The sequence below is a fragment of the Sorex fumeus genome, unplaced genomic scaffold (genome assembly GCF_029834395.1).
Source record: "Sorex fumeus unplaced genomic scaffold, SorFum_2.1 ptg000072l, whole genome shotgun sequence".
NCBI lineage: Eukaryota > Metazoa > Chordata > Mammalia > Eulipotyphla > Soricidae > Sorex > Sorex fumeus.
The window spans coordinates 5868312-5889945 of NW_026606129.1; positions in this window are offsets into that span (position 1 = coordinate 5868312).

Genomic DNA, 21634 nt, shown 5'->3' on the forward strand with positions numbered 1-21634 from the left:
GAAGAGTTGAAGAAATGCTGGTCTGGCTGACAGGCTGTGTGACGCTCTGCAGGCACCGGGGCTGGGCATCCTCCCTGCCTTGCTGGGTGTGTAATCACAAAAAAGGATGTGCAAACACAAAAGTGGACGGGCAAAGGGACAGCAGCGGCCTATCTCTCCCGCCGCCTGCATTCAGTAGTCTCGGGCTGTTTCCCTACTCCAGGGAGGTTGATGGTGATGGTCAGGTGAAGGAAGGAAACGGGGGCCAGGCTGGTTGGTCTTAGTAGCAGTTTATTACATGGAAGAAGCAGTTTATATTATGGAGGGCACATGCTCTCTTGTTCTCTCAGCTTCTGTCCCCATTCTCTCAGACCTGTCTCTTCGGCGGCTCTCTCAGCACATCACCCCCATCTTCCCAGGTTCTCTAAAGGACGTGTTTCCCTCCCCAGAGAGCCCTGAAATATACCTTATATAGATCATGATACCTCAAAAGGGCGCAATACAGTGGTGTCATCAAAAGGAGTTACAGAAGGAACATTGAGGAGGCAAAACATACATTGTTTCTTTACATCTGCAGGCCAGTAATTTTGGCCTCCAGAAAGAAGATACAAAACCAAGACTGAAACCTTTCACAAGCACTTTCACAAGCTACAAGCACTTGGATTTGCATCCCAAAGACCACTCTGCTAGAGCTTGGCATCTACATCCCAAAGACAAGTATCTGAGTTTTGCATCCCAAAGACTAGCCTGCCCAGAACCTGGAATCTACATCCCAGAGATCAGGCCTGACTAGCACCTGAGATTTCTGTGAGAAAAGGGAAACTGCATCTTACAATATACTAAAATTATTTACTGGAAGCAGTTTGAAGGGGAGAAATGTTCAGCCTCATCCAAACTAGTCAGGACACAAGAGAAAGCAGCTTCTAGGGCAGATTCTCATTTAGCAGATCAACCCACCCTAGAATCCCCTGGGTGCGTTTCTCCTCTCCTTATCCAACCAACATATAAGCATACATAATATAAATCATTTTGTATGACACAGTAAGAAATACTTTAAGCTTATAGAGTGGCTCTCCTAGGGTCATCTCGATCTCAGTCTACAGTGCTCAGGCCAGATAGTCTTTCTTATTCCTAGTGTTGGGATCGGGAGTTCCCTAGCCCTGGGAGGCGCGGAGAGACCAGATAGACACAATTCCTACAGGAGTAAAAACGGGGTTTATTTAGACCAGCATGCTGGGGCTCCGCAGCATACCCCAAAAACGGGCAGTGGCTGAGAGCCCTGAACTTCTTCAAAGGGGATCTTATATAGGCCTTCACTGGTCGTTACAGCAAAGCCCGCGCATTTCATAGCCAATAGATTTGTAACAACATATACTTTCTTAACCAATCCATTTAAAAGTACCTCACTCCTTACCCTATAGATTCAAAGATCAGCATTTACGTACATCGATTGTCAGCACAAGCAAGGTTATAGCCGGAATCATTAAGCCTTAGGTAATCTCCCTTGACCATCCTAGTTTTGAGTTACCCAAATCTGCAGGGTGCTTTAGTGAGACAATACATTCCAGGAAAGGGCAATTTCCCCCAACCACCCGCATCCTGAGATATCCTTTACCCAAATCTGCAGGGTGCTTTACTAAGACAATACATTTCCGGAACAGTAAATACACCCGAATCCTGTCACACTTGGTTTAGAAAGAAGTTATGCCCTGTTCACTTTCCAAGTCCCCTCTCCCCCAGGTGCAAAGCAGCCAAGCAGTTTTACAGAAAGCAATGTTGCAAGTTAGCTGAAGCACACAAAAATTTGATGCCCTAATATGGATTCTTTCATTCCCCACTTCTTTTAATGAGCATCTCTAATCCTAGAGATCGTGGGGGGGGGGGGTCGGGGCCTAATTCAAGGACCCGTGGTTAAGAGTAGCTTTCCTCAGTGGGTAGAGTTCAGTATTGTTGCCCAGAATTAGGAGGATCTTCAAGACTCAGACCAATTCTCCCAGGCTTCTCTGACGTCATTCAAGGCCTTCCTGTTGCCTGGCCATAGAGTCTCTGACAACCTCAGTGTGGTTTGCGTAGAAACAGCATCCCTCCACCAGATCAGAGCAGAGCCCTCTGTTCTTGAGGAACAACAGGTCGAAGGTCGAGTCCTCTCAGGTTTTGGGAGACTATCTTGAACAGGGCTGTGAGAGATTTCTCGATGAGGTCTTAAAAAGAGTTAAAGCAACAGAAACCAAAGCAACATAATGCCATACCCATCTTTATCATTAAAACAATGAAAAGGATTAACTCTACAAACAGGTTTGGTTGATAATATAACTTCCTGTGTTCAGATTTTTCTAATGGACACAGAAACACCAAACCCTTCTCTGGCTTTCTCAGTACAGATTGGAAAAGCTTCTGCCCATACACTGAAGCTATCAATGAGAACCAACAGATATTTATACCTTGAACATATGAACATTTGATCATTTGTATAAGGTCAAGCTGCTGATTCACCTCTAAGTTCCTTGATGCTGAACAGGTGTTAGGAAAGGAGGCTCAGAATTTCCACTAGGTTCATTAATGGCACAGAAAGCACAGTTTCGAATTACTTCTACCTTACTTGCTGTTCAGTTCCTCCCCATGGAAGATGGTTCTCACTAGTGTTAAAACATAACCCTTTAATAATATTCCATTGCATTGGTCCAGGAGTTGTTAATCCCATGATGCAAAAGAAATTAAGAGCTGATAATATTCTTGTTTTCTCCAAATGACTGTTCACAGAAAATGAGATGCAAAAAAGTATAGAAAGAAAATTCACAGTATTTTAGAACTAGATATTAATCTACTCTAATTTAACCAGTTTAGATGCCTTTCTCGACACTTTGGCCAATTCAGACCGGGGGAAAGCAATTCTGCACTTTGAGATGAGCTTCACCCTAGTAAAGCTCTGGCTTTCAATGCTCGGATCAGACTAGTGAAAGCATGTATAACATTGAGTTCCTTTACAGATTAGGCTGTTTTACCTACAGACAGTAAACCAAGTTTTATCTAAATTTCCCCAAAGGGGGTACCTTTTAGATCAAGATTAGGATACATTTATTCAATCACCTCTGTAGAATTAGAATCTGATTCTTACAAAAAGCAAGTTACAGAAACATGGTTTTCTCTCCACCTTCATTTTAAAACGTTGCAAGGTAGTTTAACAAACCTGGCTTGTTCTTTTGCATAAACACAGCAAGATTAGAGAACTCTCCATTTGGGATACCCAATTATTTACTGAGAAGTCCTGGGGATCGGCTAAAGACAGGAGACACACCAAAAGTGGCATTAATCTTATCTGGCACGTCAGAGCTACCCAGGCCTGGCCAGAAGATGTCCCACGATGAACTGTATGGATGGCCTCGAGCCTTCGGGTTGTGGCTTTGGTCCTCGTTTTCCACAGAGTTGTCCTGGCAGAAAGGAATCCATCCCATCCCTTCTTCAGGGCTGGGAGAAATCCTGATTTCCAGGTTTTTCCTTGACACTGAGAGTAGGCCCAGACTGAGATAATCATTGCAGAGTCCTGGATTCCTCATTCTCCATAGCAGTGATGATTTCCAGTCTTTTCTCAAGCCAGCATGCCTCTAGGGTTGCCCTGAGGTTTGTAGGGTACTTGAAACAGTACCTGTTAAATCCCTGCTCCTGTCATTTAGACAGATCCCCTGACTGTTTCCCTGGAAGTGGGTTTTGGGGTCCCATGGCTGGTTTTTCTTGTCTGCATGAGGGGTAGATCCTATTGCAGAGAGGAAAGACTTATCTGCATTTATGCAAACCAACGTAGTGCCATGAAGCATCAAAAACATCTGAAGGTAAAAAAGAAGAGAAAAGCAAACATTTCACTTTACTCACAGAGATGTAATACACCTGTTTGCTGTGGGTCCTAGTCAGAGAAGCTAAAATCTGTAGAGATAAAGCATACCGTTTAACATGTTTTTAATCCCATGTCAAAACCCTTGATTTCCTGCAACTTTTGAAAAATTCAATGATCTTAAGAGCACTGTAACAGGAGTCCAGATAATCCATCAATCATCTTTTCCATAGATCTTACCACAAAGGTGCTAGAAGAATTCTGCATGTGATTTAAAGCGTTTCTTATAACAGTTTGACCAATTCCTTTTCTTTAGAACAACCTCAAACCTTTTACACATTCCTTTACATACATTCTGTAACTTTCATTCATTTAAAAATCAACTTCACATTAACAGAATTCCTTTCCTTTCTTCCCACTGACGATATCTCCATCCATTATCTTTCTGACTTATGACATACATCTATAGTAGTACAATTTACAATATGATCTCCCAAATTTAGACGCAAGTTACCAACCATCTCACTTAACATGACAAAACTGTACTCTGCAGTACTATTTCAAAAGCATTAGATCAGTTCCATAGATATTCAAAATGCCTTAAAAATGCCCACAATTAAAGCTTTTACAAGGTATATCCACTGGGCAAAAGATCACTTTACATTAGAAATTAACCAGAAGACATCTTAAAATTCTGATTTACAGGAAAACACAAATACAAAAAGATTAAAACACTCATAGATTATCATGAAACAGAAAGCATTTCACACTTAGGTACAAAGTTCTCAGGTCAGGGCTAGGTTGATACCTGGAAACAAAGCTTGGCATAAAATAAAATTATCAAAATAATAGCATGCACTTTCAAGCACTAGACAAGCAATGCTATGGCTTCAAATTGTCAGGCTGACATCTGAGACTAATTCAATACAACTTATTGCTAAGTAGCCCTAGAAATTTTAGTTACCAAGAGTCTCAGAGATCAGATAGAGCACTGGTAGGACAAACTTTGCAACCAATTTTATAACTCTAGAAACTCATGATTAAACTAAACCATTACTTTTAAACCAGTTTTAATGTGTCATAGTTATTTTGACTCCTTCTAGGTCAAATATTCTAATCCAATGCAGATACAAATATGCACATTAACATAACAGCATAAGACCTAAAAACAATCAGTTTTTATAAAACATGATAAAACTTTCTTTGGCTTAATTTCAATAGTTCTTGTACCTTAATTATTTAAAATCATGAGCTTTCTACACCAGATACTTTTTAACAATTCCACAAAAATACAAACATGCTTTCAGACACAGAAAAAGCCCTTTGGATTTTTTTTAACCAAACTTTGATATCAGCATAAGAAAATATTTGAATTGTTGTGTGAGCACAAAAAGGATGGCAACAATCTATCTTTCCCACCACCAGCGTTCTGTAGTTTCCCCCACTCCAGGGAGGTAGATGGAGATGGGCAGGAAAAGGAAGGAAACCGTATGGCCAGGCTGCTTGATCTTAGTTGAAGTTTATTCCAATCCTCTCTGCACTCTCGTACCAAAGACTAGCCTGCCTAGAGCTGGGAATCTACAACCCAAAGATCAGGCCTGGCTAGCACCTGAGATCTCCGTATCTAAGACCTGCTAGGTTCTGTGAGAAAAGGGAAACTGCCTCTTACAAATTTTTCATAAAAGTTAGATGAGGCTTGTAAGATAAGTTCTTGCTTTCTCTGAACTCTTATTTCACTTTAGTTTCAGGCTCTAGTTCCATAGCTCTTCTAGATAGTACAAGATTCTTAAGTTCAAAAAGGATTTCAACTGTTAATAATATAATCATCAATGTTCTTCTAACAAGAAATTTAGATTGAGAATTCTGCTTTCTCTGTAGGCTCAACCTTCTGATAAGGATTAACCCTTGTCTAACAGGTTCCTAAAACAACTGCATTTCTTAAATAACTGGGTTGCATGTCACTAACTTCTCTAAAATTTCTACTTCTGATTTCAGCCTGGTTCCAACACTCAAGTACTCCACATAGACAGACAGATAGACAGACACAGACAGACAGACAAACAAGACAATGAACTATCTGTAGTTGATCGATCAATCTGACCCTTCAAAAAAATGGCAGAGAGAAACTGATGGACTGAGAAAGGAAGGGACAGTTCCCAGGGCGGCTGATTGGGAACTCTGCTCCTCATTTCCCAGCCTAACCAGCCAGTCTCCCACTTGTTAAAAATGGGTCAAGAAAGCGCTTTTGTTGATATAAGCCGGCAAAATAAACTATGATAAAGATGTTACCATATTTTCGCCAAGGCTAATTCTGAGGCAGGGAACTAGTACCTTCCTATCAGACATGGGGATAGGCTTCTTTGTTTCTGATGTCAAACAGTTAATCATAATGATGTCGGTGGGCCCCACAGGTGACTTATGTGAAGTGGGGAGGAGAAAGACGGTCACTTTCTCCCCACCCGCCTCTGCCACCCAGGACCCTGGGTAGGCTAGGACCGGTAAAGTCTGCAGTGAGCACCTGCTCGGCATGGGCCTAAGCCCCGCCAGCCCCACAAGGTGGCCGTCAAGCCACACCTGAAGTCCGCTTGATCTTCTCGGCACGGGAGTTAATCCCCGCCACCCGATTGCTCGGGGAGCCACGAACTCAAGTTGGGGCGAGAATTCGCTCTTTGCAGGAAAGGAGAGACCAGTCTCAAGCCTAACCCAAGGTTTCTGGGGTTCTTGTCTCGCTCGCAGAAAAGAATTTCAGGAGTAGATGAGCAGTGAAGTAACAGGTTTTATTTGGAGGCTTTTGGAGAGGGAGAGAAAGGGATAAGCAGATAAGTGGGGGAATGGAGAGTAAGAGAGAGAGAGTAACGCGTCCAGAGGGAACGCAGGCTTCTCCGAGGGTGGAGAGAGCCCCAACTGGGCTCTTGAGCTGGCTCTTATAGATCCTTCCGACTCAGAATGTTCTGGAATCTCCTTGGGGCTGGGTCACTGGAGTCAACCGGATTGAAAGCGGGTTCGAGAGTCATGTGACTTGGAATGTCCTGGGGTCTCCTTGGGGCTGGGTCGCTGGAGTCAACCGGATAGAAAGCGGGTTTCGGAAAGGAGGAATTTCATGGGGAGGAGGCCCATATTTTCAGGGTCTGGGGATGGTCTTATCAAGTCTTTATTCTCTGTGTCCACAGAGTGGGTCGGTCCTAGAATTCTTCTATGAGACTTTGTTTCATTGCAGAGAGCCTTTCCCTATCTACCTGCCTACATCAATAAGATCTTGCATTTTCCTGCCTCCTCTGCTTTGATACTCTCCTATTTCTTTTGTTACCTGCAAAGATCTGACTGCAAAATGATCTGGTAATGCAAACTGCCATTCACTGGCTATCTTTCCCCACTATACTCAGGCCACATGGTGTTACAGAGGTCAATAAGATCTCCTTATCTAAAACTACCTAGTTGGAAGCTCCTCAGATGCTTTCCTAATTGCAAGCAATAATCTATGAAAAAGATGGTTCCTTGGCAAAACTTTTCTTCAGGTCTATCCAGGGGACTCGAACCCCTTTACTCTGGCCTCTCCTGAGAGGACTCTAACCCCTCATAAATTGGCCTTCACTTTGGCTTCTCCCAAGGGGACTCTAACCCCCTGTATACCCTGGCCTCTGCCGAGGGGACTCAAACCCCCCTCTAAATTGGCCTCTTCTCAGAGGCTCATTGGATTTGGACCGTCTCCACCAATGGCCTCTGCTTCCACCGCAGGCGTCCCTGGGCAGACCTGGCATCGGGCAGACCCACAGCTGTGTGCCCGAGCCTAACCTAGTGCTGTGGTCTTAAAGCTCTCTCCTTGAAAAAAGTTCTGCCTTCTCTCAGCTTGCTACATCTTCCCTGCTTTTGCTGGCTTGCTGCTTTTCTTAGGCTTCTTACCTGCCTTTTACCCCTTTTTTTTTCCTTCTGCCTTACATCTGGACTGCCTGCATTAGCATTTGAATTGACCTCTAGCTGAGACTGGGTGGGGAAAAGGATTTTCTGCCTGTAAATTGATCTGCCTTAGTTTCCCAGAATCTTCTCACTAGTGGGCTTTTCTCCCGTCCCCCCATGTGGATGGTGACGGTGACGCAAGACAGACAAAGGAGGGGTGCCTCTTTGCAGAGACCATTCAGATGCTTGCCTGGCGGAGAACTTAGCCTTAGTGGTTCAGCATTGTGACGCCCATAGGAGGACCTATCAGGGTGCTCATGCACACAAGCATTCACACAGAGGTTATCACATTCCTCCCCCAGTCCCCCTAGAGATTTCCAAGGGAGCATACCTTCACAGCAGATCTTCCACAGATTACCTCCTTTATCTGAGTCACAAGGTTTGGAGAGAAGGAACCTCGTGGGGGCCAATCCACACCGAAGGAAGGTCATTCTGATGAACAATAAGTGTCAAATTTACCTTTCTTGATCATCAAGCCCATATCCTGAGCTTTCCTGTGGATCTCACAGAAGTGATCAATTCTGACCCGTATTAAACAATCTTAATAAACGGAATTAGGAGAAAGATAATAAATACACACACTATGGATACACGCACAGATCACACTTAGGCACTCGCTCGGACCGGTCTACTCTTTCACACAGGTGTGCACCACACTCACTAGTCACCCTGGGACTCCCAAATATGCCCAAAGGGCATGCACATGATTTTTCACCTCCAGAGGGTTTAGTTCTTCCAAGTGAAGAGATCGGAAGTAGGGAAAGGCCAGTGCTGGCCTGGGAGTGGCAATAGAGAGTTCGGGGTTCAGGGGCAGAGGAGGAGCAGAGTAAGTGGGGGCCCCTTCTCCCCCCAGCCCGGGACTCCTGCCTAAGCCTCCTGGTCCGGGTACCCCCCGGGGAGCAAGCTGGTAGATGACTCCCTTGACCTGGAAGATAAGCGGCAAGTGGAACGATCCCTCGGGGGGGCCAACCAACCTGGAACGTCAGCCATCCTGCAGAGCAAAAGGTCTGCCATTTAGGCTTTTTAACAATCAGAAAAAGATTCTGAGCACGAGAGCAGACCTCTGACCAGTGGGAGAGAGTGAGTGAGAGGAGTGGACGGAGATTGTCCCATGGTTCCAAAGACGGTGCCTCGGTAGAGAAAAAGGACGAGCGTGATCCAACCTACAAAAAAGAATGACGCAAGCGCAAGGCCTTTTGGAGAGGAAAGAAGAATAGAGAAGTAATAGAGCGGCCGATGATTCCTGACACACCAGATGTAGCCTCTCCGAGGCTACCACAAAAGAGGCCTCCAGGGGTCCCTGGCTCTCATCCACCTCCGGGGCGTCCCCCAGGGCTGCGGCCCCTGTCTATTCCTGACACGTCTGTCAGACACAAGGCTCACACACACACCAGTGTGCTGCACACCACTGTACCACTGTGCTGCACACCACTGTGCTTGTGCCACCGATCGGTAACTACAGTAAAACGGTACCAGAGAAACAAAGAGAGAGAAAGAGGCTCCTTAACTTACCCCGCGGCTCAATCCGGCGTCCCTGGGTCAGGGTCCTCGGTGATCTCGGTGGAACCTCCGAATGTTGGGATCGGGAGTTCCCTAGCCCTGGGAGGCGCGGAGAGACTAGATAGACACAATTCCTGCAGGAGTAAAAACGGGGTTTATTTAGACCAGCATGCTGGGGCTCCGCAGCATACCCCAAAAATGGGCAGTGGCTGAGAGCCCCGAACTTCTTCAAAGGGGATCTTATATAGGCCTTCACTGGCCATTACAGCAAAGCCCGCGCATTTCATAGCCAATAGATTTGTAACAACATATACTTTCTTAACCAATTCATTTAAAATTACCTTACTCCTTAGCCTATAGATTCAAAGATCAGCATTTACGTACATCGATTGTCAGCACAAGCAAGGTTATAGCCAGAATCATTAAGCCTGAGGTAACCTCCCTTGACCATCCTCGTTTTGAGTTACCCAAGTCAGCAGGGTGCTTTACTGAGACAATACATTTCAGGAACAGTAAATACACCTGAATCCTGTCACACTGGTTTAGAAAGAAGTTATGCCCTGTTCACTTTCCAAGTCCCCTCTCCCCCAGGTGCAAAGCAGCCAAGCAGTTTTACAGAAAGCAATGTTGCAAGTTAGCTGAAGCACACAACAATTTGATGCCCTAATATGGATTCTTTCACTAGCAGGGTCCTAGTCTCGTCATTACTTTTGGATCATGACAGCATTTGCCTATGATCAAACTCTTAACCTATAGTTAAGAATTGTGGCACCTTGGCCTGGCCCATCTCAATGCCAGGGTAGCACATAACTTACCGACTTGCCCTGGTTCCATTCAGTCCCTCGTCGGGACCCTGCCCTTGGGGTGGTAGGAAGTGAGGGCAACTGAGGCTTAAGTTGAGAAAGCAGATGCCTGGGAATGAATAATATTCAAAGCCAATTAAATGCTAAGTTACAAAGCATAATATTAATTGTCTTCCTGTATCTATACAAAAAGGACATTGCATTAAAGTAAACTATTCAAAAGACATAAGGACATAAGGAGAGGAGAAAGGCAATATTAACTTACAGTACAAGTTCAGTGTCCTAGAAGGATCCGAACTTACAAATTGGTTGGGGAAGAGAGCACAAAGTAATGGGAATGACTCGGGAGCACTGTGATGGGTGCAACCTGATAAACCTAAGATCCTTGTACTCCAACAGCTGGGGAGGCAGGTTGTCAGCAGAAATGCCTGATCAGCCACCCTGAAGGATTTCCACGCTGAGCAGTGCTTTGAGTCAAGTTTTGGAGAGCCAGTCCAGAGTTTCTTCCATCTCAGATGACTAGCAAAGTGTGAGCAAAGCATGTAGACATGAAACCCACTCCCCACTGACCAGCAGCCCATGCCCTGCCCCTGTGGGAAATGCAATGGGGGCAGGGGGAGGAGGTGTGTGCTAGGGAGCTCCTGTAGTAAGGAGCCTGGCCAGCTTTTGTTAAAGAACAGAGAGACAATGAGCTGTGCAGAGGGTGATGGAGAGGGGAGTGGGAGTGGTTTTGTGCAAGGACTCCTTCAAGGGAGAGTGAAGAGGAGGCTGGCACAGGGGCTGCAAAGGGTGAGTCTTCAGAGGGAGAAGTGTGCCATGCTGAAGGCTTGCAATGCCCAAAGGTATTTTTTAATTGTCATAGGCCTACCATACTTTGTGGTCACCTGAAAATAGTTAAGCACCTATTTACCTAGGTGTTTTTCTCATCACTGACCTCAGGTATTCAGGTGTTGTTTGAGAAGGCATTGAAGGATGCAAAAACTTCCCACATGAGTGAAAATGGCCAGGCCAGATCCAGGTTTAACCTTTAGCACCCCAAATAGTTCCATGAACCCCAACAGCAGTGATCCCTGAGTCAGGAATAAGTTCTGAGGATTGTTAGGTGTGACCCCAATGTAATACACAGGGACCAGAGCAATAGTACAGTTGGTGGGGAGCTTGTTTTGCATGCAGCTGAGTCAGGTTAAATCCCCAGCGTCCCATATGGTCCGCTAAGCCCACCAGGAGTGATCCCTGAGTGCAGAGCCAGGAGTAATCCCTACCTGGTTAGACAGTACTGGTGTGTAGCCCCAAAATAAAACAAACCAAAAGAATGTAATACACAGGAGTATTTGGGAACAGAAACTGTGGTCCCTCGGGTGCTGGGGTGGAGGAAGGCAAGGCTGAGTTTCTTCTGATAATGTGAAGTTCATTGTGGTCTCAGCCCTTCCAGGTCTGATAAGAAAGTCCTGCAGGACAGTTGCCTTGCAGTTACGCAATCAAAGAGCAAAATCAGAATTTTTTCCGTAACTTGAAGCTCTTTCCTATAGGAGAAGCAACTTCACCTAATAAATTCATGTTCATCTTTCAAAGTTTCGCTGAAGGGTGTCTTGGTAGGGAAGTTTACCTGAACTCCTGGAGAGATAGTTTATATTTGACTCATATAGGATGCTCTTACAATCCTCTGAACTTCTTCATCGTGACACAGTGGTTTATAGTAAGTGTTCAGACTTCAGTTGTAAGGGAACAAGTGTTTCTGCATGTAAATGTGCTTGCTCATTTGTGACTTGGGATTTCTGTCAGCATAACCCAAGATATATTCAGCTGGAAGCAGGGAGCGAGAAGGAAGGCTCTTTCATGAGCTGATATCACACTAGATCATTTGGCTCTTCATGGCCAAAGATTCTGTCCTGAAAGCCTTTATTGCGTGATTCTTTCTATTTGGGTATCAGTTTCTCCATCTTCATAAGGCTTTTAAAAGAAGAGGTTTTATTTTTTTAACAGTTTTATTGAATCACTGTAAGATAAACCCTTACAAAGCTGTTTGTGATTGGATTTCAGTCATACAGTGCTCCAACACCCGTCCCTCCACCAGTGTACAGTTCCCAGCACCAATGTCCACAAATTCCCTCCCATCACCCCCACCCCCACCCTTGCCTGCCTCTATGTCAGGTACTTTTCTTTTCTCTCTCTCTCTCTCTCTCTCTCTCTCTCTCTCTCTCTCTGTCTTCCCTCCTTTTGGGCATTGTGGTTTGCAACATTGATACAGAAAATTTCACTGTCACTGTCACTGTCCTCCCATTGTTCATCGATTTGCTTGAGCGGACCCAGTAACATTGTGAGACTTGCTACTGTGTTTGGCATATCGAATACATCACGGGGTAGCTTGCCAGGATTTGCTGTGAGGGCAAGATACTCTGGGTAGCTTGCCCGACTCTCTGAGAGGGGAGAGTTGAACTCGGGTCGGCCATGTTGGCTGCGTGCAAAGCAAACACCCTACCCACTGTGCTCTCGCCCCTGCCTTTATCAAGAATATTCCTTTACCTACCTTTTTAATACTTAGTTCTTGTTCAGTGTGTCATTCCTAGCTATTATTGTCAATAATAGCTGGGAGAAGAAGTTTTAGAGTTATCTGGGAAGCCAAACCAATAGATTATGGATTTGACGAGAGGAGGATAAGGAGAGGAACAGAGGAAAGGGAGAAAGAGGAACAGGGAGAGAGAAGGGAAAGGAGAAATGTAAGGAAAAGGAGGAAAGATAGAGAAAATGCAAAAGAGGAGAGAGGGAAAGAACGAAGAAAAGAAAAAGAAGGAAAGAAATGAAACAATTGGTTCACAGAGGTCTGGAAACTGGAAAGTCCAAATCTGTAGAGCAGGCTGAAAATTTAAGCAAGAATTGCTGTCACATATTTCAGCCTGAATTCTCGGACGATGGCAAGAGAGTACATGGCAATCTTGAGGCAGTCATTCTTCTAGAAACTTTGTTCTTAAAACCCCTAACTGATTGAGGCCCTCATTAGGAGGGCAATCTTCTCTAATAAAACTTGATTATAGATGTAAATAATTAATATAAAACACCTTCACAGGAACTTCTGGACTCATGTTTGACCAACAACTGGCACCAATGCCTAGCCAGGTGGACACATGCAATTGAGCAGTTCAGAGTGTTCTTGCTGTCCTCTATATTCTGCTGGGAGATGAAGGTAGATACTATTATTCTGAGTTAGAAAGTAGCTTGCGGTCTGAGTTCAAGGATCAGCACATCTGGTAACATATTTAACATTATTATCATTTTCCACCTGCATACTGAGTCTTCATATCTGAATTTGGTCTGGGTTCACCTTAGGAAACTTCCTAATAATTTTGTTCCGCTGCAGTTTTTCAACAGACTTTCCCAAAACTCTCCCAATTGCCAGCAAGACAATAATTACCATGTCCATTAAAATCATTATTAATAGTATTGGGCTGGAGTGATAGCACAGTGGGTAAGGCGTTAGCCTTGCAATCGGCCAATATGACCAACCCGAGTTCGATTCCTCTGCCCCTCTCGGAGAGCCCGTCAAGCTACCGAGAGTATCTCGCTGGCACAGCAGAGCCTGACAAGCTCCCCGTGGCGTATTCAATATGCCAAACACAGTAACAAGTCTCACGATGGAGATGTTACTGGGCCCGTTCAAGCAAATCGATGAATAACGGGAGGACCGTGATTAATAGTATTGTAAAAAAAAAGGAAATTAAACACTTTTTGAAAAGTAAAGAAACATTTCCAAAGCAAAAAATAAATAAATAAAATAATTCCTTTTTTTTTTTTTTTGCCCACTCTTCATCAGACCTTTTGTCCCGGCAGCCTATAAGCCTTCTAGACTGCATGTTCTAGGAAGGACAAGGAGGTGTCTGCTGATAGAAGGGATAGAACATGGAACGGGTGTCATGTTATGCCCCCATGCCCAGCTTTCTGAGATGTAAGCCTCAAGGGTCAACCTTAAAGATTTGCTCTGAATCTTCTGAAGAAAAATCTTCACAGGCCTCCCCTGAGACCAGATCTCCCTTACCCCTACACTCACACACATGCCCACACACATCACATGCCCACATACATGCATGCATTCACACACACACACACACACACACACACACACACACACACACACAGGTGCAGAGCAAACTGGGCTTGTGTCCGCAACTAGACTCCTGCCCCCTGTTATTTTTCCATCCACTTATTGCCCTGCTCTCATTTCTTTCCCTCTCTGTCCTTATTCCTATATTCTGGAGCCAAGGGTGATCTAGTGATCTAGGCACCCGCCCCCTACATTGCATTCCCTTCTCTCCATCTCCCATCCTAAGTGAGTCCACTATCATGTCCTGTGTTGTTCTTCTGGCTCACTTAAGTTAGCATGATATCCTCTAGTTCCATGCAAGTTTCAGTGAATTGCACGATTTTATTATTTTGTGTAGCTGCATAGTACTCCTCTGTGCATATGTACCCCATCTTCATAATCCATTCATCTGTCTCTGGACGGCTGGGTCGGGTGCCTCTAGCTATTGTACTCAGTGCTGCGATGAATAATGGTGTGCATAGGTCCTTTCATATGGATATTTTTGCAAACGTTCTGAAAATTCTTGCCAACACATTCACTGAAGTACAAAGGTCTCAATTATAGGGTTTCCTCTGTTGTGCAGATATTCTAGAAATTGGAATGAGCCTTAAGATTATTTAAATTCTAAAATCCATTTTTTTTCCAGAAACTGTTCTTAAAAAAGAAAAACTGCCTTATATCTGAGCTAGTGTCTGTTTTGAAAGAGATATCGAATTATTTGGAAATAGCTCTCATTCACTATGTCATTTATTGCCTCTAATAAACGAACATTCATTCAAATGAAGGAAAACTTCAGCCATGTCTGTCCCCCGCCTTAATTTGAACAGGTTTTGGTTTGCAGTGCACAACCCAGAGAATTTACACATTCCTGCTCATGTTTGCTCTCCTTCATTCCCAATGTCCTGTCTGTAGACATGCTACAAATTCTTTGAAAGATGATTCTGCTATTAACAGTGGGACCAGAGAAGTGGATAATTATCTAAGGTAAGAGCATCACAGCTTTCCTACACTGTAGGATTGTACCTGCACAGGTAAGATTGTCCCTGGCCCATCATAGAACACAGCTGACAAAACAGGGGAATTGCAGGGTGTAGGAGTAAATTTCAGTCAATACAAGGAATTTGGGTTTTGTCAATTTAATCAGCTGGTGTTTTTCAAGAAAAGATAAAATATGTATATTGTTCTTCTTTGTTTTTTTTATTTTTTAATGAGTCACTGTCAGATAGTTACAGACTTACAAACTTTCGTGATTACGCTTCATTCAAGCAATGATCAAGTACCCATCCCTCCACCAGTGACCATTCTCCACCACCAATGTTCCCAGTATCCCTCCCATCCCCCTCCCCACATCCCACCTCTGTGACAGGCACACTCCCTTTTACTCTCTCTCCCCTTTGGGGTATTATGGTCTGCAATACATGTAGAAAGTGGCCATCATGTTCGGTCCATTGTCCATTTTCAGGAGGCATCTCCCATCCCGAGCAAGTCCTCCAAGCATCATTCACTCAGTGGTCCCTTCTCTATTCCATCTGCCTTTTTCCCCCTCATGTGAGGCCGGCTTCCAAGCCGTGAAGTGATCCTCCTGATCCGTATCTCTATTATCCTTGGGTAATAGTTTTCCATTCTGATACTTTATATTCCACAAAAGAGTGCAGTTATTCTACGTCTGTCTGTCTGTCTGTCTGTCTGTCTCTCTCTCTGACTCATTTCACTTAGCATGGTTGTTATTTAATGAAATAAAAAAGCAGTGACTTGGATATGACACTTGCTGTGACTCTGGATCCAGCTTCCGACATCAGACCTGCTCTCATTTGTGTGGTTTCTACTAACAAGAGGAGTTAACAGAAAATGCAGATTCTCCTAACTTGGAGAATATGTCCAATAAGAATAAATGGTCATCCTGCTTTTATCTGGGGAATTATAGAAATAATAATGTCTCCAGTGGTCTTGGTTCGGGGTCTTGCCAAAGAGTCTCCTGTTAGCTTTCTAATTCACTTCTTGGCTACTGAGTATTTGGACTCTTCACAAAACCCATTATACAACTACAATTCACTTAAAGGTGGTGACTACTAACATATTCAGGAAAGATCTCGCCGAGTGCAAGAAAATCTCTGAAAGAAAGAAAAAGGTAAGTGACAAGCTTCAGATGAGCTGTCCTACCCGTAATTAAGAAAAGGTAAAGCAGACCAGTGCCACATCTGCATGACAAAGAAGAAACACAAACAGGAATTGGCTCCAATTAATCTCCTCTTGAGATTCTGAGTTTAAAAGAGAATATAGACAACATACAGCCCAAGAGAAGGACCACATGGAGGGCGGGAACCACAGATCCCAGAGAAAAAAAAAACAGGTTCCAAAAAGAGCCGAGATCACCGGCAAGTCCCAGATGAGGTAGGTACCGCATCCCGCCTCCCCCAGATGGAACCCCGGTGACCAGAAGCCTCTACAAGCACAGCTCGAGTATGCAGGAACTAGGACTTTTTCTCAAAAACGCGCGGCCGCTTATGCGGCCGTGCGACATCTCTCTATATACAAAGTGATCAATGGGAAGTAAACCACCCAACCTTTCTCCCTGAAAATCAGAGTTAAGTTTGGAGCACGGCCACAACCCCAGAAACACAAGGACTTAATGCAGAACCCAGCAGCTTGGAGCAGAAAAGTGAACGAACTATGTGTTAATCCAGGCCATCATGTCTGCCCGGAGGGGAAAGGGTGTTGCCCCATTCGCCCTCTCTTCTCTGGAAAGAAGGATGGCAGCCGCATGGGAGCCTTGTGGACAGCAGGTATGAGCCGGGGGTGTGGGGGCGACTAAAACCTCATGGGAAGGGGAGCGTTCCGGTCCGTCCTTCATGCCCTACCGAGGTCACCAGTTTTCCCCCACGAGTGGCTCTCCAGCACGGCCACAGCCCCAGAAGCACAAGGACTTAATGCAGAACCCGGCAGCTTGGAGCAGAAAAGTGAAAGGACTATGCGTTAATCCAGGCCATCATGTCTGTCCGGAGGGGAAAGGGTGCTGCCCCATTCGCCCTGTCTTCTCTGGAAAGAAGGATGGCGGCCGCATGGGAGCCTTGTGGACAGCAGGTATGAGCCAGGGGTGTGGGGGCGACTAAAACCTCATGGGAAGGGGGGCGTTCCGGTCCGTCCTTCACGCCCTACCGAGGTCACCAGTTGCCCCCCACGAGCAGCTCTCCAGCACGGCCACAGCCCCAGAAGCACAAGGACTTAATGCAGAAACCAGCAGCTTGGAGCAGAAAAGTGAAAGGACTATGCGTTAATCCAGGCCATCATGTCTGTCCGGAGGGGAAAGGGTGTTGCCCCATTCGCCCTCTCCTCTCTGGAAAGAAAGATGGCGGCCGCATGGGAGCCTTGTGGACAGCAAGTATGAGCCAGAGGTGTGGGGGCGACTAAAACCTCATGGGAAGGGGGGCGTTTCGGTCCGTCCTTCATGCCCTACCGAGGCCACCAATTGCCCCCCACGAGCGGCTCTCCAGCACGGCCACGACTCCAGAACACAGAAACCAATTTCTTAACTACCTGACTTTCAGTAGAAATACTTCCAGGGTCAATAGGTAAAATAGCAGAAATCCAAAACCAACATTTAATTCTTAAACCCAGCTGTAGAAAGCAAATCACTTCACAATACTTTTTCAGCATGTCTGATTTGGGGGGGGGGGTAAACTCTAAATAATAGTGGTGAATCTTTATTGAAACAGTGAATCTAATCAAAGCAGATAGAGTGTTAACTAGAATTCATCTGCCTCACAGGGACTGGGAGGGGTGGGGGGTGGGGTTTTATTGGGGTTCTTCATGGTAAAAAATAAGTACTGGTAAAGGGAAATGTGTTTGATATTTGCATGACTGAGACCTAAACCTGAAAGCTTTGTAACCTTTCCCACAGTGATTCAATAAATAAATAAAAAAAAATAAAAGAGAATATAAAACAGGGACATTTTCTAATTTGCTCTCCTAGGAATCTTTGGTCTTCTGGCATAATCCTCCAGGGGAAAAAGGTGTGCTTCTCTTTCAGACCAGTGAGACTCTTAAAGGCGACACCATTCATTTATCTTTGCTCTCACATTTACAAACTGTCTGCCTTTCTTCTCTCCCTTTTTACTTTCAAACTAAAGAGCATACTGTGCTGATACCAGAACTAATTTCTACTCTGCCTTCCAGAGTAACTGTCTGTACAGAAATGGAAATTCAAAAGCAATAATAGGGTGCTAGCTTGAACTTATGGGGAGGAGGGAAATTCTCCAAACCACCTGAGTTCTTAGGAGACTGGAAATCTGAACAAATAAACTTCAGACGGAATTGAAGGAGTAAACATCACCAGTTAATAATCTGGAGAATTGCAGGATATGGCAGGTCAGACCAAAAAGACTTAACTTGTTTTGAAGGATCTGGATCTTCAGGTCACGGCCCTCCCGTTGTTCATCGATTTGCTCGAGGGGGCTCAATAACGCCTCCATCATGAGACTCATCAAGGGCCAAGAGAGACCTTCACCTCTCTTATATTGAAGTCTCACATTCTTTTTAAGCAAAAAATTAAGCAAAAGTTTCCATAGCTGACTTTCTTAACCTCTGTAGCACTTCCCTGGCTTTTTTTTTAATTTTTATTAATGAAACACCATGGGATACAGTTGTAGACTTACAAATTTTGTGCTTGGGTTTCAGTTATACAAAACCGAGTACCCATCGCTTCACCAGTGCCCATTCTCCACCACCACTAATCCAAGTATCCCTCCCACACCCGATCCCCACATCCCACCCTACCTCTGTGGCAGGGCACTGCTTTTGGGTGCTGTAATTTGCAAAAGAGGAATTGAATGGCAATCATGTTCAGTCTATAGCTAATGTTCAGCATGCATCTCCTACCCTGGGAGGATCTTCCCAACACTCTTTATTTGGTGCTCCCTTCTTTATCTGAGCTGCCTTTATCCCTAGAGTGTGCAGCTGGCCTCCAAGCCATGGAGTAGACCTCTTGGTATTTATCTCGGTTATTCTTGGGTGTTAGTCTCCTATTTTGTTACCTTATGTTTCCCAGATGAATGCAATCTTTCTATGTCTGTTTCTCTCTTTCTGACTCATTTCGCTTAGCATGATACTTTCCATATAGTAACACTTGTATGTAAATTTCATGACTTCATCCTTTCTAACAGCTACATAGTACTCCATTGTGTAGATGTACCAAAGTTTCTTTAACAGGTAATCTGTTCTCAGTTACTTGGGATTTCTACAGAGTCTGGCTATTGCAAACAGTGCAGCAATGAATAAACAAGTGCAGATGTATTTTTGACTATACTTCTTAGCCTCTCTTGGGTATATTCCCAGGAGTGGTATTGCTGGGTCAAATGGGAGCTCAATTTCTAATTTTTGGAAAATCGTCCATACTGTTTTCCAAAAGGGCTGAACCAGTCGGCATTCCCACCAGCAGTGAAGGAGTGTCCCTTTCTCGCCACATCTGCGCCAGCATCAGTTGCTTTTGTTTTTTGGATGTGGGCAAGTCTCTGTGGTGTGAGATGATATCTCATTGTTGTTTTGATCTGCATCTCCCTGATTAATGATGTAGAGCATTTTATCATGTGCCTTTTGGCCATCGGATTTCTTCTTTGACAAAGTTTCAGTTCATTTCATTGAACCATTTTTTGATGGGGTTGGAAGTTTTCATTTTGTGAAGTTCAACCAGTATTTTGTATATACTTGATATCAACCCCTTGTCGGATGTGTATTGGGCGAATATCCTTTCTCATTCTGTAGACTTTTTTGTATTTTGGTCACTGTTTCTTTTGCGGTGCAGAAGTTTCTTAGTTTAAGATAGTCCCATTTGTCTATCTCTGTTTACACTTGTTTGGCCAGTGGCGTGACTTCTTTGAAGATACCGTTAGATTCAATGCCATGGAGAGTTTTGCCAACTTTGTCTTCAATGTACCTTATGGATTCAGGTCTGATGTTGAGGTCTTTGATCCATTTTGATCTTACTTTTGTACATGATGTTAGGCAGAGATTTGAGCCCTTTTTTCATGTAGCCATCCAGTTTTGCCAGCACAATTTGTTAAAGAGGCTTTCCTTGTTCAACTTCTAATTTCTTGCTCCTTTATCAAAGATTAGATGATCATACATATGATGGGAGATGTCAGTATATTCAACCCTGTTTCAATGGTCTGCAGCTCTACCTTTGTTCCCGTACCATGCGGTTTTAATTATTATTGCTTTGTAGTAGAATTTGAAGTTAAGGAGGTTGATTCGTCCCATTTGTTCCCCCGAGAATTGCTTTACCTATTCGTGGGGGCTTATTGTTTCATAGGAATTTCAGGAGTGTTCGCTCCATGTCTTTGAAGAATGTCATGGGTATCCTTAAGGGGTCAGGCGGATTCACTACCAGGATCTCACCATTCTACAAAGAAGTGATCGTTGATGTCAAGAGAGGAGTTCGGCAGCGTGATACCATTTCACCGAAACTCTTCAGTGCCACCCTCAAGAACATCATGCGACTACTGGAATGGGAAGGAATGGGAGTGAATATAGATGGTCGGCAACTATACCACCTCCGCTTTGCTGATGACATTGTTTTAATAACACCAAACATCAGCCAAGCGGCACAAATGCTGGCCGACTTTGACCGTGAGTGTGGAAAGGTAGGACTACAGCTGAATCTTACGAAGACAATGTTTATGAGAAACAGCCTCGTTCTTGACGCCCCATTCGCTCTCAACGGAACGACCATCTCCGAATGCAACATCTATGTGTACCTAGGTCGAGAGGTCAACATGACAAATGACCTGGCACCTGAGCTGCGCAGGAGGAAGAGAGTGGCTTGGAACGCCTTCAAGAACGTCGAAGAAATAGCTAAGAGGACGAAGAACCTCCGGCTCCGGGCACATCTCTTTGATTCCACTGTTCTTCCTGCATTAACATATGCCTCAGAGACCTGGGCCCTACGCAAACAAGATGAGAACGCTATTCAGGTCTCCCAGAGAAGAATAGAACGAGCTATCCTTGGAATATCACGTTTCACTCAAATGAGAGAATCCGGAGTTCTGACATCCGTCAACGATCGAGAATCAGGGACTCTGTCTCATTTGCCAAGGTGTCAAAAATCAGATGGGCTGGTCACGTAATGAGATTTAAAGATGACCACTGGACTAGAGCTGTTACCGACTGGATTCCACGGGATGTCAAAAGACCACGTGGCCGCCCACCTACCAGATGGTCAGACTTCTTCTTGAAGATCATGAACGATCGGTTTGAGGCTCTTCATGTTCCCAGAGCAAACAGATGCCATTGGGCTACACTAGCATGTGACAGGGACAAATGGAGATGTTACTGGCGCCCACTCGAGCAAATCGACGACTAACAGGAAGTTAAGTGATTAAGTGATTAAGTGATCCTTAAGGGAATCACATTGAATCTGTACAATGCTTTGGGAAGTATTGCCATTTTGACAATGCTAATTCTCCCGATAAGGAGCAGGGGATATCTTTCCATTTTCTCATGTCC